The sequence below is a fragment of the Notothenia rossii genome, assembly GCF_949606895.1.
Source record: "Notothenia rossii genome assembly, chromosome: 1".
NCBI lineage: Eukaryota > Metazoa > Chordata > Actinopteri > Perciformes > Nototheniidae > Notothenia > Notothenia rossii.
This window is the reverse complement of record NC_136912.1, coordinates 81,365,958-81,379,517: the sequence shown is the minus strand read 5'-3', so window position 1 is coordinate 81,379,517 and position 13,560 is coordinate 81,365,958. Positions and strand designations below refer to the sequence as shown.

The following is a 13,560-nucleotide window of genomic DNA, read 5'->3' as shown; positions in this document are numbered from 1 at the left end:
TGAATTCAATGTCTTGGACAAGCATAGTAGTCATGGTTTTACCACAGAAACTATAATTTTCAAAGAATTTCAGCTGTTTTCTTTCTAAGTTTCTAAGAAAACAAACCTATTAAGATCAGAATATTGTTAGATGAGGACCATTAGTTAGACATGATGCTTTAAAACTAATGTTTTGGTTGACTTTAACCCAGACTAGTGGCTTTGCGTCCCCTGCACTTTGCACTACAATACTCATTATTTTATATGATGATATGAACCTTTACCAAAAGACAAACACTAAACATTTACACAATTAATTGCTACAAGCAGATCATTTGATCACCTGACTGTCAGATGAGCCCCAAACTTGAAGTTATGTTCTTGTCTGTCTAATCGACATTTACATTTTTAATATTCAGTGTTACTCTTTGGAATCATTGATGTAAGCATTTAAATCACCAATAAGCTAAAATATGTTAATGAATATAATGAATTATTTAGAAAATAGTGTTTAGTGTTTTTATTCAGAAAGGGGTATGTGTGATTTGCTTCATGTGTAACAGCATCAAGAATGAAAGTGTAAGACTTATTCACCCAGAGCGGGCAAATTAAATCGGGGCACGTCTAGCGTGGCTGCTGCAGCAACTCCTCATCATCGATCCGTCTGGCAAGCTTTTTGCCAATGACACGCACAGCGCTTTCACAGAAGTCATAAACAAACAAGTATTCACCACCGTACATAGCAGAACCGTTAGAAACACCCCACAAACTCCTGCTTTCCCCCTGTTATCTGTCTCTTTTCCTTTCCAGGGCTATCAAACCTATTTCTCAGTGTGCAGCTCTGCCCTCTGAAGTGCTACAGGAGCTTCAGCAGGTGCAGGAGCCGCCTGGCAGAGGTGAGACCAGCGCAGGTGCAGCTGGAAACAGCAGGTATCGTGCACAAGCAATGTGTCCGCCCTGATAATGCAGCGTCAGGCAGCGCTAAGCCATGCTCAGCCAGGTTGCCAGTGCCATGACTGGCTGGCTTTCGTCAGGTTGTTGTCATATCCTCTGTGCCTTTAACATGTATTCCTGCTAAGAAGGGGAGAGCGTTCGGAATCTGCTGTTTAAACATAAATGTTTTAGCACTAAATATTTTCTATTTCTTTTTTTTAGTACAGCCAAACTGTGCAGATTTTTGTGGCTAAGTTAACCATCCAAAAATGGGATCGAAAAACTGAATTTATTTATGAGATAGTAATCACACCTAAATATGTTCCTGCAATGCCAATAGCTTTATTCTGAATGCAATGTTTGATATTGTTTTTGCTCCTCAAATTGATCCAGATGTCAAACAAACACGGATCTCATCAGGGTCATCAATTTGGCTATTCCCCTTTAAATTGAGATAATTTGCCAGACATGCTACAATTTGGATTTCAATAACTATAAATCATTTGATGAACAGGATCCAATCACATGAGATCAAATAAATGACTACATTTTATTTTTGAAAGGAGATACTGACCAGATATAACTTTAAGAAGGAGTTGATCCCAAAAAAAAGATGCTCTCTCTGGATGTTTCTAATTGCAGAGTCAAGTCAACAGGGACCCAAATTATAATTCAGGTAACACAAACACAGTTTTAAAATACTTCCATCTGGTTAGACGTATTCCAAAAAGGGTATTTTGTAGAATCAGAGGGAAAAATCAGGTATTTTATCTACACCCTTTTAATAAATTGTGCATTCCTCTCAATGGACATCTCACCTGCCTGCTAATGGTATAGTGTGTTTGAGCCTTAATGTAGAAATAGTCACTCTTAGTTTAGTTTTAAACTCCCCTTGAAGATAATGCCCCTCTTTAGATAAAGTCTGTGTCTCTAGGGGCTATTTTCAGCTCTTGTCCCTAGGCAACCCCTCTCTAGAAATTTACATTTTAGCTATTTAGCAGAGGCTCTTATCCTTTAAAACATGTGATGAGAGAGCAGTGAGGGGTTCAGAAAATTGCCAGGGGATACTTCATCAAGATACTTGACTGTTAGAGAGGAAATAAGGGAGACCTTCACTGCCCATCAGCACAAAACAAACTTTGTTCATCTGTGAGGAGTTAGGGGCCTTAAATTCCAATAAAAAAAAAAATCTGAAATGTTTCTTTTACATAACATACTGTATTCCTCAAGCATTTTGCCACCTCAATACCAGCCATACGCAGAGCCTATATTCATGCTTATGTATACAGAACATTACTTTGAAGCAGCATCCGTGGCTGACTAATACAGACTGGAGGAAGTCCTTCACAAGGTTTTACAGGAACAGTGGAGGCAGAGATCAAGAAAACAGGAAGCCAAAAGTGCAAAGCTGCTCTTCACCAAACAGCTAGAAAGCAACCTACAGCCCTGACAGGACAAATGGGATTTAAGTCTGGGCCTGAATGCAGACCAGCTACTGTAACCTTTGCCCTCTCCACACTCGTCCTTTTCATGACGATGAACACACTCAGCGGTCTAAGAGGAAAACACTTGAGAAGCTCCGTGTTCGGACACAGTGTGTTACAAAGAGAGCGTGGGACGCACAGTATGCGGTGACTGCACTTTATGTATTTTATCCTAAAAATAAACAAGAACACTTAGAAGCTATGCACTGCATTTCTTCCCATGACTCACCCAATGAAGGCGCATAAAGGATATGTCTGCTGCTTGATAAGTTGTAAAACCATGTGTTTTTCAGATATTTATGTAATTTTGAGGTGATGGGACCTCTCTAGCTGTGGCTGATGGCCAATGTAAGTTGATAAAATCGTTAGCATGCCATAGAGATCCTACTATGAGATTGTTAACACACGGTAGAGTAGCACATAGCAGTAATACTATTGTACCATTAGACTTAACTCTTAAAGAAAAGTACATTTAAATGACTGATAAATATAAAATGATCAACTCATACCAAATATATGAGTCTATCTGTCTGTCTTTATCAGTCAGTTCCCATTCAGTATCAAGTCCAGAGGTTCTCTCTTCTGTGAGCATACTATAAATATAAATACAGTCCATCTGCTCACACCATCAACACAAATGTAACAGATGGTTGAATGCTGATGTGTTATGTATTTGTTGTTCGATGTCTAACTAACTGTTTTATAATCAGTCTTGCAATCTAGTTAGCATTAGTTCATACGCACGGGTGAGGCAGAACATACTTGTGTCCTTTATTGTGTAGCCTAATGTATTTTTGTGGACATAATCATGGCCTTATCTGTGGCCTTGTGTTGCATTTGTCAGCTTGAGCCGCTATGTGACTTTACATGTCCATTTGTCCAAGGCAGCGTTGGGAAAGAATGGCTCACTGAGTCACAAAATGCCAATGTTTAAAAGACAGAGTGTGGCTTGGTTGGACAGAATGCACCTGGGGTCCCTGTTCCCTGCTCCATCCTTTATTCTGTGATTGAATCGATAGAGGCCGACTGATCTGAGCTGGCTCTGACACTGCCAAGCTGGCTACCATCATTTACTTCCAACACTTTGGCTAATGGAGTCACAGCAATGTCAGATGGAAGGAAGTCCGTTGTGGCGGCCTGCCTGGATAAACTGCTAGATATTAGCTGGCCCAAATGATCATTACAGGACCTGTAACCAAGCCCTGATTTTTATTTAATACACCTGGGAGAGTGTAATGATGTGTTGCAGGGGCCGAGATTGGATTTGAAGCCGGGGTTGAAAATGTAGCATAAAAAAGGTAGTTACGTAAGAAGCTACTGAATGTTATTTCCACTGGGATTCATTGAATTTCACTTTGTCTTGGAGAATCTGTAGTGGCGTCTTTAATGAGACCTCATTTAGGGGGGCTGAAATAGACTTAGTACTGAGGGAAATGGAGAAAGGAAGATCGCAACATGTGTAGATGAGGACTTTGACAATCACTGACCTTGGAGAAAATGGATCTGGAGTACAGATTTATCTATCTTTGATTATTTCCAACTTTCCCCTGATTTGATGTTAATCTCAATCCAATTCAGCTCAGAGATATTCTCAGTATCCTCTCAGGTCAAATAAATGTGTTAAAACTATAAATAGAAAATGTTGCATATCACTAAGTAAGATAGTTACACATATGTTTAAAGCAAATCAACTCATTTTGAAAATGGATTTAAAAATGGACAGACATCAGAGACAGGAAGTACAGGATTTCACTCCTGGAAGTGGAATCTCACCTGCTCTCCGCCAATGTTCTATCGTAAATGAAAGCAGGATAATGAAAACTGCCAGCAACCATGGACATTACACACCAGCTTACTTCTCAGAATCAAGACTGTGAATCAGTGCAAGCAAGGTCAAACAAGACAGAGCACAACCCGCTCGCTGATTGGAGCAGAACAGGTGATGTCATGAGGCTCCAGGTCCCACAAACCCGTGAATTAGAGAGATGGGTGAGGGTTGTTTATAGCCTGTGCTAGCTCGATGACATTGGCCTTCTTTACTGCCTGGTCCTAAAAGGTGGGATTGAAGGGTGTAGTAAAAGTGACTGTAAAAAAATAAATACAAAAATGTCATGAGCGACATGTTTAGCATCAAAATAATGACATCATCCGGAGTCTTTCGAGTTTGGCCTGACACATTGAACTTGAAGGTGATTAGTTAGCAAATAAGCAATTAGAAAGCCTGTAGCTTTTTATCACTTCAATCAACGTGAGATTCACATTTTACAAAAGTCCCAAAATGTGAAGCGGAATTTCATGCACGCACCTGTAATTTATTTATGTAGGAGTAACAATCTATAATGTGAGCATATCATTTGTAATGATCATATGGAAATATGTGTGCTGCATTGAACTTTGCAGGAAAGCGCTACATTCTGACATATAAATATGACTTCACAGTGTTTGTTTGCAGATGGAAAGCCTCTCTTCCACTCCCATCTCTCAGGGTGAACCCATCTACCCGACTCTCAGGGAGGTTATGATTTACATTGTGCAGCCCGTTTAAAAACTTGTCACCCTACTGCAGAGCTCGGAATAAATCAGTGGTGGTAGATTGAGATGTACAGAGATGATTATTAGCACAGGGCCTGGGACCAGTGATGAATGCTGTCATAATCTGCTGATGCATGAAGAAGGAAGTACATCATCACCTCCTCAATATCAAGCCATGACAATCCTTCCACGTTTTAGTCACTGCTTCACTTGCACTCGGGGGGGTTTGAGGGGAAGGTGTGCCCATGGCCTTAGATTTCTGGCTTTTACCGTTTACATGCCACTAGAAGTAGGATGATGTGCGGTTGAACTTAACCTGTATGCAATGCATGTAAACAATGCGTACGATAATGCCAACATTGAATAAATACATTGACTTTATTTATTAGGTGGGCATTTTGTTTTTTAAATCTAAAATGCATCTCTTATTAGCAATGGATATTACATAACAATTACATTCTCCTCAGCAACAAAATAGAAACAGAAATGTTGGTGTGTCAGCGTGGATTCTTCCCAACTAGATTAAAGTTTTAAGCAGACTCCTAAAAACAGAATGCCAAAGATCTTTTTTATGCACACACTCTTCTACTATTTGTGTTTCAATCACTTCTCTGATGTTTTTCTTTTAGTTTTTCTTTGTATGCTGCATGTGTTATTGGTACTTAAAATTCTGCTACATAATTGGTTTACTTGTTATCTACTCTACACAGATATTAACAGTGCAACTTCACTCAAAATAAACCTACATGTAAGTGATGTTGCACATTCAGTTCCTTCTGCCGTTTCCTTAATCATTTTTGTATTGATGATAGTGTCTTTCAAAATGTGTAAACACATAATAACACACAAATTGCTTTATCTGAAATGAGAAGCAGCCACCAGTGCGCTTAATCAGAAGCTTGAAAATCCTAAACAAGGGGGCTGCCAAGACATGAAACTGGTTTCTCCTTGCTTATGTTTTCTACCATCTGTGGAACACAAGTGAAAGAGAGATGGAGCGCTTGGCCCTCTGGAAGGAGAGAACGGAAAGGGGAGGGACTGGGGTCAATTACCTGAACACAATTACCGCGTCTAACAACCGCCATCCATCACTTGCATCCTCCCTCAACACCGCGGCAACCATCCCATCCCCACATTTGGGTCGGCTTTCCCGCCAGATCGGCAAGACACTCAGTCATCCCAAAGAGGCCCCTCCTTGTACTAATTGAAAACCTGAGCGGCATTCTTAAACAACCTTCACTTCGCTCCTTCTCCTCTTTTCTCCTGCACGTCTCTCAATTCAGCCACCTATGGCTGTAGGTTAGCTGTCCTTGACAGTTAAGCTTCATGGGTAAAAAGGCAAGGCCTGTCAGGCAGAATGCAGTCTAAATAGCAGAGATTCTGAACCCTTAGACGGACCTACTCATCATTGTGAGTCATGATGGCTCACAATGATAAATGAACCGGTTAGAGTTTGCAGAAGGAGGCTCACTTGTCAACTGTTGAGCTTTCTGCAACTGTCTTTTTCTGGTGTCTATTATACAGTAGAAGGCTTACATACAATGTTAGACATCCATATTCATTTTACAACATTTTGTTATACTACAGTATGGTAATGACAAATTAACAGTCATACTTCCTTACCATTTATGTTGAAATGGGCCCTTTGGGTGTCTGGATGAATAAAGTAATCTGCCATAAAAACACACCCAAGGACATGCCATTACAAAAGTCAGAGAAATAGAGCCCAGATTGCCTCATCTGTAATAAAAGAATAAGGGTTCCCTTTGGGCCAAGGGGGCACCGCAGCTATGCAAGACTGTAGGCGAGCGGCCACCCTCGCATTATTAAATGGAGATTTTTTAGACTAGCCCAGAGTAAAGCTTTGAACCTCCTTGGTTTTGTCACCCAACACTGCAGCACACATATATTCATACAAATTCTCACAAGCAAATACTACAGGAGGTTGTGATGGGACTTGGGAGGGAGAAATGCATGATCAGAATAGCGATGAATGCCCAGAATGGCAGAACAGGTGCTGCTGGAAGACAGGTGAGAGGGTTGAGAGGGAGCATGGCTGAAAGGCAAGGTTATGTGGCTGCATGCCTAATGTGGGGCTCTGTAGCCGCGGTCCTGGGGTGACTAAGGTTAGACCTTGGGTGCTCCGATTAATCATTACACCACTGAGAGTGTGTGTCTGTGTGTGTGTGTGTGTGTGTGTGTGTGTGTGTGTGTGTGTGTGTGTGTGTGTGTGTGTGTGTGTGTGTGTGTGTGTGTGTGTGTGTGTGTGTGTGTGGTTCTTATATTTATTTCATTGGTCAGATATCATCGTGATCGACCTTGAGAGTAAGCCTGACTGAAATATTGATGCCATACATTGGAAGTGCTACAGCAACCGTGTGATTACTGGGCACAGTGACACCCAGCAACTACTTCTTCAAACTTTTAACTAAAGCAATGAGCTTTCCTTTTTCCTTTGAACACTCACATACACATTAATGAACTAACTCTTTCTTTCTCACATACAGGGAAGCACACACAATGTTTAACTTTTCACAACAAAGACGGAAAAATGCTTTTAGACCTCAGCTTCCTCTCCCTGAATCTCACAATCACAAAATCACTGGTCTTGTCAATTGGTTCCGTCTCGTCTTTTATCCTTCTACGTCTTCTGACAACATGCACCTTCCCCTTTCTCTTCCTATGTCTGTAGCTCTGGAGCCCAATTACCCACCAAGAACAAAGAGATCCAATCACAAAGCCAGGTCACGCTCCAGTGTTCACCAAGTTTACTGTACAGGGCTGCAAAATTCCAGACATACCTGCCGCTGCCTCGGGTGTGGAGTTGACGAAACAGTGGCCAACCAACTTTTTATCTGGCGTTCAGTCCTTATTCAAACGTTGTTTGGATTTCAGAGCCACTCGCTTAAAAAGGGGCATGTTGCTCACATCTCCTTTACTGAAGTCTAGCAGGTTTTGCCTGCTAGCTAAATGTCACTCACCAATTAAACGGATGGGATTTGCAAACATTTACAGTTTGCTTCTGTTGTGGTATAGACTACATTTCTCATATTCGTTGAGCTGAGGCAGGCAACAGAATAAGAAAGTTATGCAAAGCAAGGTTAATCATCAATGAAGGCCCTAAGAGCTAGTCCACAGATGACTATATTCTCTGTGAGTACTTGATTAATAAACAGCTGCATTCCCTTGTTATATCCCAGGACCTTAGCACGCCAAATTCATTAGTATTCTTTTTGAGGCGAAATATCTTCATTGGGATGATTTAGCTGTAAAGGTCAGCTTTGAATACCTCCAATGACACCGGGGCCCACGGTGTCTGCCAGACAATGTCACAATCAACACACTCAGAAGTGTGCTGTACACTGACGCAGGACCACTTAAACGTAACCAGCCTTGACAGTTCACTGCCTGCCAGAAAGGTCAAGCCCCAAGGCTATTCAGAAACAGCCCAGAAGATGTCCAGAAAGCCAATTGTGGGAGTTGAACTGCAGTTCAGTATCCATAGTGTGAAGTGTAGTGAAGCAACAGGGGCAGGCGGGGACAGATAGAGCTCAGAAGGACCTAACAGTACCATATTGCTTGTGCAGATGGAAGCTGCTAACTCACAGCTTACTGTATATAGGTCAACTGCATCCATTCCGGGTCAGTGCACTACAGTTGGGGTCTAATGGAGCCAAAAGTTATAGTGCTGCCAGGGCAGGGGGTGCTGCAGAATACATCTGCCTACTCGACTGGTAGTTTAGAGGAGAGAAAAAGGCTGAAATGTTGAGCTATATGGTACAAGGGAAAGAAGGAAAAAGATAATAGAAGACAAGGGGCAATGATGGAAGGAAAAACAAACTTAAGTTAGGATTTAAGGGTAGATATAATGCCAAGTGATAAGCCCCTAATTGGGCCTAGTAATAATATGGACAAGGTGAAGGGGTCAGCAAAAAAATGGAGTGCCAAAGTCTCATTATTTATTTTTCTAAAAGTGAATTTTAACAGTCTTTTAAAAGTCACAGACAAATGCTGTTGAGTTTAGAAATAAGTGTTCAACTTCAATGACATTTTGGCATACATTTTTTCTATTAAATTGATCTAGAAACAGCTGGAAAAAAGTGTTATCCTTCCAAAACACACTTGTCTTAATGTCCTCAACCACTTTGCTTTCACCTTTGCCGTCTGCCTTTTTTCTTGAACTGCTGCACTGATGAAATCCCACAAGCAGTGTGACTCTGAAAGATCAATCGTTTGTTTTTCCAAGACATAAACCACCGACTCCGCTGACACTTCCCAGCAGCAGGGGAGGCATGAATTTACAGTCGTAGCAATGTGAAAAAACTTGTTTTGGATTACCGGTTGAGGATTGGACGCAGCTGTGCAAATCATATAGATCTCAGATCAGATTATTAAACTCTTTTTTTCGCACTTCCCCAAGGATAAAGAATTCCTCTGTTCTAATAAAAAGTCTAAATGAATTGTGATGTTGTCAAGAAGAAATAATTGCACCATCAAATACATTACCCAGAAGCTATTAATATGGCAGAGGTGTAATTAAGTGTTATGCTGTTAACAGGAAGTGGAGCCTGAAGAATATGATCTACAGTATGTGTAATTCAATGTTTATCCTGTTCTGAAACTAAGTTATCTCTAGCCTGAATTGGATGGCCTTGGGTTCTTGATAATGGTCTGGTTTCTCATGCTAAACTGTGACAGTCTGTTTTCAGTGGCATGTTTTCCCTTTGATTTATAACTCCCTGGCATGTTTATAATCTTAGCATTCCATCCAGTCTGATTTAAACTCAGCTCCACTATACCCCAGCCGCTTGCATCCATATTTTAGGGCTATCTCCCATTCTCTGTTGGGCAAAGAGAGGAGATTCATCATTATTACTGCATTGACAGGGCTATTACCTCCATAGACTAAGAAAACAAGAGAAGAAACTTTGCAAAGGAGCCATTCAGAAAAACTCATTTAAGGACTCTTCCTAACTTTTGCACTTTATTTGATTTTGTTGTGATGTAATTAAAGTACTGCCGTGTGCCACACTGTGAACCTTTTAAAAGCATTTATTTCAAAGCTTTCCTTCTCTGCTGTTGTATTACACTATCATTTGTAGGAACTGTAAGAACAGTACCACACGTTATTTTTTAAACTATTCTTTCATAAAATAATATATTAAGCCTAGGAATAGAGGGGTGGTCAATTAGAAAGCGCAGCATCACTAGGAAATTGTGCGCTGGAAAATGAGTGAGACATGCTTTTTTTTTCCTCCACACAAATTATTTTGGTCCCCGTGAGCAAGTCATGTACCCCTCAATTACTCCAGTGGAAATATTGAGTATAGGACACTGTGGTCCTTCTGTTAAGATCTGAGGTTTGCATCTGTATGAACATATTAAAAAGGAAAAACAAAGGGTACTGTGGGTAAGATAGTAGTAACAGTGATAACAATGTTTGACTATCAAAACAACACCAGAACCAGAGAAAAAATGAATATCAAATCTGATAACAAGCTCACAATCCATAAAAAACATATCTGAAAGGAATCCAAGACCATCCAAGATATGTTGATCTTCTGCGACATGCTCCCCCTCCCTTCTCCAATTTCCTTTTCTCTATCCTTTGTTACCCTATGAGTGTCATCACTTCCTTATCTTCCCGTATGGCTGTGGGGGGGGAGGAAGCGTTCACACCATGTACCGCCTTGATATATTCCTTTCCATCCTTGCAGGGGGCACTATCAGATAGAGCATATAGCTGCAAAGGGTTGTGATCCATTGTCTCTAACGTCACATTTAACTGTATTGTTTTCATTGTGTGTGGTTCTCCCTGTGAGGCCCGCTTTTACAGTTTTGATATCTCTTGGGGCAAATAATAAGGTATATCTAATATCTAAGTACAAACAAGGCATAATGCTACACTTCTTAACACAAATATGTTACACTGACGAAGGCCAATTACTATTTTGGCTGATAGTGGTTAGAAGATGCATTTGGTTCCTATTCAATAACATCACCTAAGCAATCTTATGAGCAAAGTTTTGGGTTTAAAAAAAAATGTTCATAGCAGTTTGAAGGAGCATTGGATCAATCTCTTCGGGTTTCTTGTCACTATTATCGAAACTGAAATCTCTGCTTTGTTGTTATTGTCGACACACCCGCTGCCCTGCTCGTAATGCTCCGGAGACAACATGCTGTTATATCAGTCCCAACAGACAGGTGATAGGTGGCACATGGCCACACAAACAAACCCGACTAAATGCACTATTGGGATAGGATCGAACGGCTTGTCAAGGACAGGGACCAAACACCTCTCTGCTAAGATGTCCGCCTGCAGGAATCATCCATGTGTGAGATCTTCAGAAGCGGGAGAATCTCGCCATGTAATGTACTATCTTTGATAGGGCTAGGGATGCATGACGCACACTGGCGCTGGAGATAAGTGCTTAAGATGGGAGAGAGCTGTGACTGTAGATAAGCCCAGACAGAAGGGTGAAAAGTAAAGAGAGTGGGAGGTTAAGTGATAGACAGGACACAGGGGAGCTACTGTGCCTTATATTTTTGATATAAAGTTTCCAATCGTCTGATAAAGCTTCGGTGGTTTCGTCTGATTTCAAATGGTAAAATGTTAAGCTTTGTATCCGTTTTGGAGAGAAATGTATTTTCATGCCTCCTAACAGACTGCATCAGAGCTCTATGTGGCTTTAATTCAGTCTGTGTTGTATTGGTTGCATAGCTTTTACACATAGACTCTTTTTTTCTGTAAACAATCCTCTGGGTCAATAAACTTATCTAACCTACACTTTAGTGTGGGAAAGTTTTTCATCTGAAGCACACCACATACAGTAAGAAGTGCTCCTGCAGCATTGTAATGCAGCCATATAGGCACTCTCATCTTTGAAGACTTTATCAGTTTCAGCCATATTGGAACAGGCTGGCGTTCTTGAATCCAGGACTATACCTTAAGGCCTTGATCTGAGAGCCATCTGTGCTTACTCCACTTGTGAGGCAGCTGTTTGTTTCATAAGCTTTCCACAACCTAATAGCTTTATTTATGTGGCCCAGTGCATGCTGAAAAAGGAGGAATAAAAACAGTAGACACAAGTTGATCGTGGTGACAAGCTGAACATAGTGACTTTGTAGGCCAAAGTCGATAAAAAACATTGTGGTGAAATAAATTAAAGAGAATAATTGTCTGTGTACCAGTTGCCATGAGTTTCACATTAGGAGTCTTGATAAGACTTAAGGTCTAATTAGAATATCTACTATTAATATATTCAGTCCAGTTGATGAAATATAGATAAAGATAGTCATTATCCAAATGAATGCCTCCCATCTGATATGAGCAAATGACACAGCAGATATAGGCTATGATAGTGCAGCTGATAAGTATGCATAAGAGATGTCCTTTCAGACAAATAGAACTTTACATGCAGCAATTTGATTAACGCTTTGTGGTTCTTGTCTAAGCATAATTTTTGTTCTCTTTGAAGCATTTTGCAACTTAGTAGAGCGAATAAGTGGAAAAGATAATGAATGTAATTTGTTTTAATAAATGTTTCTCTAATAAAAGGTTATTGTGTGTAAAGATATAAAAGTATGTCAATTAATATACTCTGACGTTATTGTGTTGCATTTGTGATTAAAATAAATATCTTTAAGCTACAAAATAAATTGCAATAAAACTCAACATACAAACCCAAGTGGAACACCTTCAGCAACAAGAGCCTTTATATCTAAACCAACAAAGTTCAATTTCGATAGACACATTAGACAGACATTTGCAGCCTGTGCATATTATCAATAATCAATATAGGCCTACAACCACCTTCCTCAGTGGAGACTCTCAATAAATAAACAGGAATTTAAAGGCCTAAGGACACCAAGGCGGCTGGAAACATAATTATCAAGCCACGCGAAATAAAGAACATGTTTAAAGGATTCACAGCAGTAAAAAAACATAACCAAAGCAGACATTGCGAGCATGTACAACAAAACGATATAAATCCACAGCAGCTGCAGCAACAAGCACAAGCAAAATGGGATGTGTAGATTATTTACACAGCATGTCGTTTGAGGTCACACACATCTTGTTTAAGCCATTTCATTTAGAGAGGATGTTAGTTTTTGTAGCTCACCTGTCTGATTAGCTGTGAGTCTTGTGCTTCATGAAGTCCTCAACAATCTTCTTGTTCTTTTTCAAAGCATAAGTCCATTCAGCATGTGCTTCTAACTTAAAATAGTTTTAACTAAATTATGCTCTACAGTTACATCAGAGATGAGAGATCATCAGAAGGCCTCGCACACCTCACAAGTCTCCACTGCTTCCACCTTGAGCTGTTAGCATTTAGCATTTAGCTAGCCTGGGATGAAGCCTCTGTTTGCGCTGTGTTTTGCTTTGTAGGTGCACGTGGGTGGGGTCGGGTCTTTCATTAGCCCAGTGGGTAGGCTACATGAGCAATTCCCATCCTTTTATTTTTGTTTTTCCTTTTACCACACAACACTTAAATATTATTTTATCATGCATACACATTTGCACTGGGCTATTGACTGCTACACCCCATATTGATTTGACATTTTAAATTGCTAGTATTTAAATACATTTCTCTGCTATAGCACCTTCTGTTGCATTATTTATCATAGTTTT

The 13,560-nt window shown here is 40.3% G+C and overlaps 1 long non-coding RNA gene across 1 annotated transcript in view; it reads right to left on the bottom strand.

Moving 5' to 3' along the window:
• The window catches only part of LOC307012909, a 116,981-nt gene extending 103,742 nt beyond the window's left edge, over positions 1–13,239 (bottom strand). Inside the window, exon 1 of the long non-coding RNA XR_013800764.1 lies at positions 13,052–13,239. This is a non-coding gene — a long non-coding RNA (uncharacterized lncRNA). The remainder of the gene's footprint in view (positions 1–13,051) is intronic.
• Between the last annotated feature and the right edge of the window lie 321 nt (positions 13,240–13,560).